General features: G+C 48.9%; 1 protein-coding gene across 1 annotated transcript in view; it reads left to right on the top strand.

Moving 5' to 3' along the window:
• Positions 1–3502: 3502 nt before the first annotated feature.
• Positions 3503–10628, top strand: part of MICAL3 (microtubule associated monooxygenase, calponin and LIM domain containing 3) — a 235057-nt gene continuing 227931 nt past the window's right edge. The window contains exon 1 of the mRNA XM_025398397.1: positions 3503–3781. The gene's annotated coding sequence lies outside the window, so the exon portion shown is untranslated. The remainder of the gene's footprint in view (positions 3782–10628) is intronic.

Raw genomic sequence — 10628 nt, 5'->3', positions numbered from 1 at the left:
ACCTCAGGCATTGTCTTCAGGTAATTAAACTCTGAGAACAACATGGTAGATACCTTCATTCATAATTAAACATTCAATTTTTGCATAGTGCTAGTCTGTGGGGGAGAAAAGCTGTAAAATTTACAGGTATTTTGTCAATTTAATTGCAATACATTCGTTCCTAAATTCAGTTTGTTATCTACAACTACTTGATGATGAAATATTAGTCTTTTTTTTTTTTTTAGACAGAGTCTCGCTGTGTCACCCAGGCTGGGGTGCAGTGGTGTGATCTCAGCTCACTGCAGCCTCAGCCTCCCAGGTTCAAGCAGTTCTCCTGCCTCAGCCTCCCGGGTAGCTGGGACTACAGGCGCGCACCACCACGCCTGGCTAATTTTTGTATTTTTAGTAGAGACGGAGTTTCACCGTGTTGGCTAGAATGGTCTTGATCTCTTGACCTCGTGATCCACCCGCCTCGGCCTCCCAAAGTGCTGGGATTACAGGTGTGAGCCACTGCGCCTGGCCTGGAATCGCTTTAAACTTTTTCAGCATTTGTTTTTTTCCCCACTGAGAAAGTTAAGTGTGGTGGGAGGGAATCTAGTCCTTTTGACTATTTTAAAATAGTCCGTCTCAAAACAAACCAACGAAAAGGGATTCTAGAGTTGATGTTGCGCCCCCCGCCCCCACCTTCCGCCCTGAGCCCTCCCTCTTTGCTGTCTTCTCTCAAGGAAGAAGACAGCAGCATTAGGCCTCATTTCATCTTGGAGGATGAGATCACACAGCCTTATTGCCGACCTTTGACCCGTCTATTACTCTAGTTGCTTTTCCTGAGGGGTCTCCCCCACTCCACCCATCCGAGCCCAACCCTCTCTGACAATGTTTTTAAATTTATCCAATCATCCGTCAGCAGTAAGCCCATCAGCAGATAAAAACGTGAGGATCGGAGGGACCGGGCAGCTTTTCTATAGCAGGGCTGGGGCTGAGGCCATCAGAAGGGTCACTATGAAGTGAGCTCCAAGCTCCAGCATCCCTGGCTTAACCCAGGGCCTTGGAAAGCTCACCCCTTTCTCTTCTTTTCTCTCCCTATTCTTACTTATAGAGGATTTTAAAATAGTAAAGGAGATACTGTGTTTTTCTGAGTAAATCAAAATAATCAACCAAAAAGCTACAAAGAACTAACCCTAGTTTCCCAAAGGGTTTGTGAGCTAAATAATTTAAATGCCACATGCCAGGTGAGGGCACAACAGATGTGTGGAGGGCAGTGGAGTGGGACCGTGCAGGCCCTGTGGGGAGTGGGGCTCAGTGAGTTGGAAATCCCCATTGGAGAGGATTGGAGTGTCTTTAAAATGTTATTACCCTTGGACTAAATATTCCACTTCTGGGACCCAACTGGAAGGAAATTATTCACACACGGGCAAGATTTATGAAGAAAAAATTTTATTGCCATATTTACAATCAATAAAAATTGGAAATATTCAATAAAAGGGAAATTATGAGATACTCATATGATAAAAATATTGTATGACATTTAAACTAATGTTTTTTAAAAGTCCTCAAAGGAGGAGGAATTTCCCACAAAGTTATTTTAAACAAATGCAGGATGCAAGTGTGTGTGTGTGTGTGTGTGTGTGTGTGTGTGTGTATGGTTTTATCTCAACTTAGTTTAAAGCTAGAAAGCTAGAAAAAAGACTGGAAAGAAATACGAATATTACACATGGCTTTCTCTAGGTGATAAGATTATGGATGCTTTTATTCCTTTATGTTTCTCTATTTTTCAGTTTTTCTAAAGTAAACATTTTGGCGGAGTGCAGTGGCTCATGCCTGTTATCCCAGCAGTTTGGGAGGTTGATGAGGGCAGATCGCTTGAGCTCAAGAGTTTGAGACCAGCCTGGGTCATGTGGCAAAACCCCATCTCCAGAAAAATTAGCTGGGCATGGTGGTGCATGCTTGTAGTCCCAGCTATGCAGGAGGCTGAGGCAGGAGAATTGCTTGAACTTGGGAGGCAGAGGTTGCAGTGAGCTGAAATTGCGCCAGTGCACTCCAGCCTGGGCAATAGAGCAAGACTCTGAACTCAAAAAAAAAAAAAAAAAAAAAAAAATCTCCAGGGTCAAAAATAAAATAAAATGAGAGGTAGGAGAAATTATTAGAGATTCTGGACCTTCTAGGACATTTTTCCCTAATATCCACCCAGGCCATGCCCAGAGGGCCTTGCATCTTCAGCTGTGGCATCAAACAAAACTGGGAATTGCAGCTTTACCACTTACTTAACTGTATAATCTTACACAAGCAAGTCACTTACTCTCTGTGCTTTTAGGTTCTTAATATGTAAAACAATGTTTTACATTAAAAATTAAATGAAATAGCTCCTGAAAAGCCCAGGCACATTGTCAGAGCTCAGTAAAATGTGTTCCCTTATTCTAGTACTGGGGCAGAGCACCTGCAGGTTTGTAGGCGGGGAGACATTAGTGGACACAGTGACTGGGTGATGAAGTGGGGCTCCAGAGGATGAGCGGAGATTGCGTCTGAGCCAGCACCCTGGCCTTGTCAGTTCCCCTCCTCACATGATGGACATGAGGGGAACACGAATGAGGAACACGGCGAAGGAAATACCACCTGGGACCAGCGAGAGTCCCTCCCAAGGAGTCACCAGCCCAGAGTCGGCCCTCTTCTGAGCCGGCGGCCGGAGTCAATCTGCTTTGGACAACACAGCTTCAGATGGAGATATACTGAGGTCAATGATCCTTGAAGACAAAATAATCTCTGGGTTTCTTTCTGCTCTGATTATAATGTTGCAATTATAATGAGCAGATGCTGATAGGAATGTGGTCAAATCCATTCCGTCTTCCATCTAACTTATTTTAGTGCCTGGTAGATTTCTGTCCAGCTCCACCGGCTGTGGCAATGCCGGGCCTGGCTGGAAGTGTGGAAGAGGCTGACCGGGCTCCAGCAGCAAGAGGTTTTCTCCGGTGGGGAGCGGGTGTGCGACCTGATCATTGGAGCGCTTGCAACTGTAGCTCTCCCCCAGGGCTCTGCGCTTATCTCCAGGGTCAGCATCATAGTAATAGTAAGAACTTCATTTTATAGCATTTTTCAATCGATAAGACAACGTCGTATCCTTTATACCGTTGAAATTTTACGACTCCTCAGAGGTTACGCGACTTGCTCAGTATCCTACACTTAGTTCCTCCTCTGGCTTCCGGAGACCTGGGTGCCGAAGCCACTGCAAGGAGGTATGTGTTCGATTGTGAGCCCAGCGAACACTGGCTGTGTAGTTAGCAGAATTCGCTGGGGAAGTGGCCTCAGGAGAGTGCTGGAATTTCCACCCTTAGAGGTGCTAGCAACGTGTGTCGAGAGAAGGGGTCGGAGAGGGGTAGAAAATGAAAAGATGGGGAGGAGGAGAAATGGTTCGCTTTTGGTTTTGGCTTGAGCCTCACCCGAGCGTCCCACGCCGCAGCTCTGCGGCCTCTTGGGGGCGCCAGCTCGCGTTGCCATGGCGCTCACGCGGAGCAGCAGCCCGCCCAGCTAGCAGCGCGCGCTCCTGCAGCCCCGGCAGAGTCCCGGCGCGGAGCGCCCGCGTAGGCAGGCGCCCGGGGCAGCCTTGCGTCCTCGCCGCGCGGCTTGAGAACCCCCTGGCCCTGGGCGAGCGGGCTGGGCTGTGCAGCCCCCGAGGCTAACTGGGCGGGATCGCAGCTGCAGGGGTTGTGCGAGCAGCCACGGCGGCACCTGTGTCCTGCGGGCACCCACCCTGCCCCTGCCGAGGCAGGCGCCCACCGCTGGCGGTGATGCGGCTGTGAAGCCCTAGTCGGTGAGTACCCTCCAGTCCCCCTGTGGGCGAGCGAATCTAAATGACAAGGTTAAGCGTTTTGATGGATGCCTTTAAGAATCACTTATTTAGATTGCTTATGACGGGGAAGCGTTTCCTTTGTGACATCTTTGGGTTTCTCGGATCCATTTCGTTTCCCTCTAAATGCTGTCCTCTCTCCCCTAGTGGGAACGACACCCTGTCTCCGTGTCTCGATCACCGCACGACACCCACCAGTGCGGATACCACGTACCACACACTCCCCAGAGCCTGCCGGAGAGCAGAGCTGTCTCCCAGCCACGTCCGCCCCATTTTCATTGTGCTCCTATCCCGCAGTCAAAGGAAGGGCGTCCCCAGGCACCCCCGAGGTAGGCCAGGTGTGTCAGGACAGCCAGCAGGCCCCTGGCGAAGCCAGGTCCGCTCTGGCGAGCTTAGCGCGGTGAGCCCATGAACTCATTAGGAGCAGCGGCTGCTTCGCGCGGGGGACGCCGGTTTCCCTCCCGCAGAGGGGCCCTGCGCCAGCCCGCGGCACGCGGTGGTGACCCAGGACCAGTGGCGCACCCGCTTGCGCTCCCAGACTGCAGGGCGCGCTGCGCCGGCGCAGCTCCCGGGCGTGTGCAACAAAAGGACCGCCAAGTTCATTCCCTGCTGGAAGCAGAGGGAGGGGCCGCATGACTTCTGGAGGCGGCATGTGTCTTAGAATCAAATGGTTATGACTCCATGGCAAATGCTTTCTGTGTGTCAAGTCCTCTCCGTGCCTGCCAACCTCTTCCCTCCTCTCTCCTCCCTAAAATGCTTTCTTATTGGTCTGGCACTGTGATCAACTGTTTAGAATTTTCATTGTTGTAAAGAAATGAAAAAAGAGTGAAACCAAGACATGCTGTAGGCTGAAACGCTGGACCCAGTGGTGCTATTCATTAGCTCTCCGACCTGGCTGCTGCGGAGATTTTTTAAAATCCTGCTACCTGGGTCCCATCCCCGGGGATTCTGACTTAATTGGTCTGGGATATGGCCCAAACACTGGGATTTTTTAAATTTTCTTTTTGTGGGGAGGTGTGGTGGGGGGAAAATTTGGAGTGCATACTGGATTTTTTTTTTTTTAATTTCCCAGGTGTTTCTAATGAGCTAAGGTGGCCACCCATCATTCTAATCAATCAGGGTGACATTTTTCCAGGGTAACTTGGTAATGGTTTCGTCTCTCAGGCTGCTGTTGGAGGGCAGGGTATGCAACTGTCATAAATGCCTACAAGCTGCAGGCAAAGAGAGCTGGCAGGGCCTTGGGCTGCTCCAAGAAGCTCAAGATGAAGGCAATGTCTCAAACGAGGGAGGGATCATCACTCTCAGAATAAGTCCCTTCACTAAATGAAGTGTTCTGATCTATATTCCAGGGCAAGGGAAAGCAGATGCATACCTTTGCAAGTCTGTAGCGTGAAAGCTGTGGCCCCCTGTACATTTGTGGACTTCATGGCTGCCTAGGTACTAACCAGAGTCACATGTGTGTGTCCCCCCACCATCCACCCACTACAAGGAGAATGGACACTTAGAAGAGGGGGCCGGGCGTGGTAATCCCAGCACTTTGGGAGCCTGAGGTAGGCAGATTACTTGGGGCCAGGAGTTGGAGACCAGCCTGGCCTACAGAGTGAAACTCAGTCTCTACTAAAAATACAAAAATTAGCCAGGTGTGGTGGCGCATGCCTGTAGTCCCAGCTACTTGGGAGGCTGAGGCATGAGAATAGCTTGAGCCGGCCGGGCGCGGTGGCTCAAGCCTGTAATCCCACCACTTTGGGAGGCCGAGACAGGCGGATCACGAGGTCAGGAGATCGAGACCATCCTGGCTAACACGGTGAAACCCCGTCTCTACTAAAAAATACAAAAAACTAGCCGGGCGAGGTGGCGGGCGCCTGTAGTCCCAGCTACTCGGGAGGCTCAGGCAGGAGAATGGCGTAAACCCGGGAGGCGGAGCTTGCAGTGAGCTGAGATCCGGCCACTGCACCCCAGCCTGGGCGACAGAGCAAGACTCCGTCTCAAAAAAAAAAAAAAGAAAAAAGAGAATAGCTTGAGCCAGGGAGGCGGAGGTTGCAGTGAGCCAAGATCACACCACTGCACTCCAGCCTGGGTGGTAGAGTAAGACTCTGTCTCAAAAGGAAAAAAAAAAAGAGGTTAGGAATGCGGTAGTCACTCTAGAGACAGAAGAGGCAACAAATAAGATCACCTAGAAATTATAAAGTGTTATTCTTCTTAGGCCTAAAATCCTTCCAAATGGCGAGTCCCTCCTAAGCCTATATGGGAAATCCTAGACACTTTCTCTCCCTGAAAATTGGAGCCCCGGGGTAAGATCTTCCCCACAGGTTCTGTTGCAGACTCGGGGTCGGGGGCAAAAAGTTTCCTCTAACCCTTGCCTTCTAAAGTTACCGTGAATGCTCATAAATACCAAGGCAGGCGGACGCAGACACTACACTACACAGCGAGTTCACAATGACTAAGGGGCTCAAAGAAATTAGGTAAGGCCTTAAAACTCGGGGCCTGAAATGTTAAAATTTTACATACACTAGAAAATGTGATCTACCCACCCGGTGTCGGAGCTTCACCAGGCACAGCTTCCCAATGCCCTCGCTTTCATTTTGGTTAAGTAGAGAAAGGGTTAAGATCTTCTGGAAGATAGGTATAAATGATGGTACCATATCTTCTGAAACCCTTGGGCATGAGAGGATTAAGATGTTGTTTAAAGCACATACAACCCACCCGATGTGGATGACAAAGCTTGATGTGCCAGGGCCACTGAGGGAGTGGCCGGGAAGGGTGTCCCTACCATAGAATGGCCACAGTCTCCCACGTGGCCTACCAGATTGCTCGTCTCTGCATACTCCTCTCTGCGTTCCCACGCATTGACTACATTCCCTCCCTCTCCCGTGCCCCACTCCCTCCAAGCAACCCCAAACAGTTAGAACAACTTCCATCCTTCCCTTTAGTCTTTGCTTTTCTAGTCTGTGCATAGCCATGCACGCATCATTTTGTTCCTTCCTGGAGTCAATCTGACCTCCTGAGACAATGCCTTCATTTCACCTGGGCCTCCCACAGGTTTCCCTAGTACTCACCTGGCTGAGCTGGGCGATGGGCATGCTTCAATCTTTCGCTGAGCCGGAGCTGCCCCTGACTAATTCTGCGTGAAGGATGGCTCACAGAGGCTTCTGCTACTTCCAGCCCAAATGTCCTTTCCTGCAGGTCACCTCAGGGCTGATCCATCTCACGAGACAGGGCAGGCCAGCCATGTGAGGGCTGCCAGCCCATTAGATGGCTAATCCAGGAATAGCAAAACCATGTCTCATTTCTTTTTTTTTTTTTTTTTTTTTTGAGACAGAGTCTCGCTCTGTCACCCAGGCTGGAGTGCAGTGACCGGATCTCAGCTCACTGCAAGCTCCGCCTCCCGGGTTCACGCCATTCTCCTGCCTCAGCCTCCCGAGTAGCTGGGACTACAGGCGCCCGCCACCTTGCCCGGCTAGTTTTTTTTTTGTATTTTTTAGTAGAGACGGGGTTTCACCATGTTAACCAGGATGGTCTCGATCTCCTGACCTCGTGATCCGCCCGTCTCGGCCTCCCAAAGTGCTGGGATTACAGGCTTGAGCCACCGCGCCCGGCCACCATGTCTCATTTCTATTACCCCTCCCTGCCACGACCACCAATATCTATTCTCTGAAAAGGGCAATTTACTGCACAGGCTACTGGGGGGAAAAGGTCCAGTTGATCCAGCTTAACCCATGTAAATCAGTTCATCTGTAGGGCGCTACCTAAACTCAGAGTGGGACTACTGGAGACGTTGTGTGGCTTTAATAAATTCCCTTTTCACACTTTTTCAAACTGTGAATTGTGACTCATCAGTGAGTCATGAAATCAACTTGGTGGGCCATCTTATTTAATTTAATTTATTTATTTTATTTATTTGAGACAGAGTCTCACCCTGTCTCCCAGGCTGGAGTTCAGAGACCAGATCTCGGCTCACTGCAGCCTCCGCTTCCCAGGTTCAAGTGATTATTGTGCCTCCCAAGTAGCTGGGACCACAGGTGCCCACCACCACACCCGGCTAATTTTTGTATTTTTAGTAGAGATGGGGTTACCATGTTCGCCAGGCTGGTGTCGAACTCCTGCCTCAAGTGATCCGCCCGCCTCAGCCTCCCAAAGTGCTGGGATTACGGGTGTGAGCCACCGCACCCGGCCTATTTATTTATTTATTTATTTATTTATTTTGTACATTTTAAAGGTTTATAGCTGTTTTATTTAAAAGTATACATTTAACACAATAAAATAAACACTGATATATTGAAGCCTGGTTAATAGTAGTGTGACAATATATGTCATTTTGATGATTACATTATTTTAAACAACAAACTACACTGAAAAATTAATGCTGATAAAACTCTTGGTCATAATATTAAGAAATACCATATATAAATTGAAAATATGATTGCTTAAAAATTGAAAGTGGAAGTGCACTCGTTTGGACAGTCAAGAGTTTAACATAATCTGAAGGGAGAGGACCTCTGACCCAAAATGTATCTTTCAGGTCAAGAGAAGGAAAAAGAAGCGTAGTTTATCTGAAAGGATGACAGGAGTTTGTTTCTTCAGGTGGAATATTTTCCCAGTGTCCTCAGGTTTTGCAGTAGAATCATATCACTGAGCACGAAGATTTTCCTTGGGAAGCTGCCCTGTCAATTTTATCTGCCTCCAAAATTGTTCTCTTAAAAACATCAGCAGCAGTCTCATTTTCTCCAGCAGAAAATTCCAAAAAAGCTGCCAAAGCTTCCCTGATCACTCTTTTTTTTTTTTTTTTTAATTTTTGAGACAGACTCTTGTTCTGTCATCCAGGCTGGAGTGCAGTGCTGCAATCTCAGCTCACTGCAACCTCCGCCTCCTGGGCTCAAGCAATTCTCCTGCCTCAACCTTCTGAGTAGCTGGGATCACAAGCACACGCCACCTTGCCCAGCTAATTTTTGTATTTTTAGTAGAGACAGGGTTTCGCCATGTTGGCCAGTCTGGTCTTGAACTCCTGACCTCAGGTGATCTACCTGCCTCAGCCTCCCAAAGTGCTGGGATTACAGGCGTGAGCCACTGCGCTCAGCCTGATCACCCTTTTCATATGCAGGTCTTTCTTATTTCCAACCGACGCAAGAGATATTTCCACTTTCCCCACCATATCCAATGATTTGCCATGGATAACTGTAATCACTTCAGAACTTTTCATTGATGTGACTGAATACCCAATAATACAACCATTAATGCCTATGGAGTTTGTCTGAGGAAAAATGGAATAGTTGTCTTGTGTGGGTTCTTTTTTTTTTTTCTGAGGCAGGGTCTCCCTCTGTTGCCCAAGCTGGAGTGCAGTAGTGTCGAGATCTCAGCTTACTGCAGCCTTGAACTCCCAACTTAAGCAATGCTCCCACCTCATCCTCCTGAGTAGCTGGGACTACAGGCATGCATCACCATGCCCAGCTAATTTTTGTATTTTTTGTAGAGACAGGGTTTCGCCATGTTGCCCAGGCTGGTCTCCAACTCCTGGGCTCGAGTGATCCACCCTCCTCGGCCTCCCAAAGTGCTGGTATTATAGGCGTGAGCCACTGTGTCCGGCCAGGTGGGCCATTTTAAAAAGAAAGAATAGAAAATACCAGAGTGCATACATGTAGTGAAGGGAAGATTTGTGTCCTGAAATTTGTGTTTCAGTTTTGTTTTTTTTTTTTTTTTGAGACAGAGTCTCTCTCTGTTGCCCAGGCTGGAGTGCAGTGGCACAATCTTGGCTCACTGCAAGCTCTGCCTCCCGGGTTCACGCCATTCTCCTGCCTCAGCCTCCCGAGTAGCTAGGACTACAGGTGCCCGCCACCACACCCAGCTAATTTTTTGTATTTTTTTTTTTTTTTTTTTTTTGAGACGGAGTCTCGCTCTGTCGCCCAGGCTGGAGTGCACTGGCCGGATCTCAGCTCACTGCAAGCTCTGCCTCCCGGGTTTACGCCATTCTCCTGCCTCAGCCTCCCGAGTAGCTGGGACTACAGGCGCCCGCCACCTCGCCCGGCTAGTTTTTTGTATTTTTAGTAGAGACAGGGTTTCACCATGTTAGCCAGGATGGTCTCGATCTCCTGACCTTGTGATCCGCCCGTCTCGGCCTCCCAAAGTGCTGGGATTACAGGCTTGAGCCACCGCGCCCAGCCAATTTTTTGTATTTTTAGTAGAGACGGGGTTTCACTGCGTTAGCCAGATGGTCTCGATCTCCTGACCTCATGATCTGCCCGCCTCGGCCTCGCAAAGTGCTGGGATTACAGGCATGAGCCACTGCACCTGGCCTGTGTTTCAGTTTTGTATACTGTGTGTGTGTGTGTGTGTGTGTTTGTGTGTGTATTTTTTTTTTTTTGAGACAGAGTCTTTGTCGCCCAGGCTGGAGTGCAGTGGTGCAATCTCGACTCACTACAACCTCCGCCTCCCAGGTTCAAGTGATTCTCGTGCCTCAGCCTCCCAAGTAGCTGAGACCACAGGCGCCCACCACCATACCCTGCTAATTTTTGTATTTTTAGTAGAGATGGGGTTACCATGTTGGCCAGGCTGGTCTCAAACTCCTGAGCTGGGGTGATCCACCTGCCTTGGCCTCCCAAAGTGCTGGGATTACAGGTGTGAGCCACCGCGCCCAGCCTGTATATGTATTTTTGTGTGTGTGTACTGAATTGTGATGCAAAATATATTTCTTGTTATGAATCATGGTGAAGAAACTTTTAAAGTCGTTACCTTAAGCAAATACTGACAGAAACTGGAGTTGAATCAAAATGAAATATTAAAAGGTCAAATTCTTCAAGAGCTAGCAAAAAAATAGAAT

Source organism: Theropithecus gelada, chromosome 10, assembly GCF_003255815.1.
Source record: "Theropithecus gelada isolate Dixy chromosome 10, Tgel_1.0, whole genome shotgun sequence".
Lineage (NCBI taxonomy): Eukaryota > Metazoa > Chordata > Mammalia > Primates > Cercopithecidae > Theropithecus > Theropithecus gelada.
This window is presented reverse-complemented; position numbering and strand designations above follow the sequence as displayed.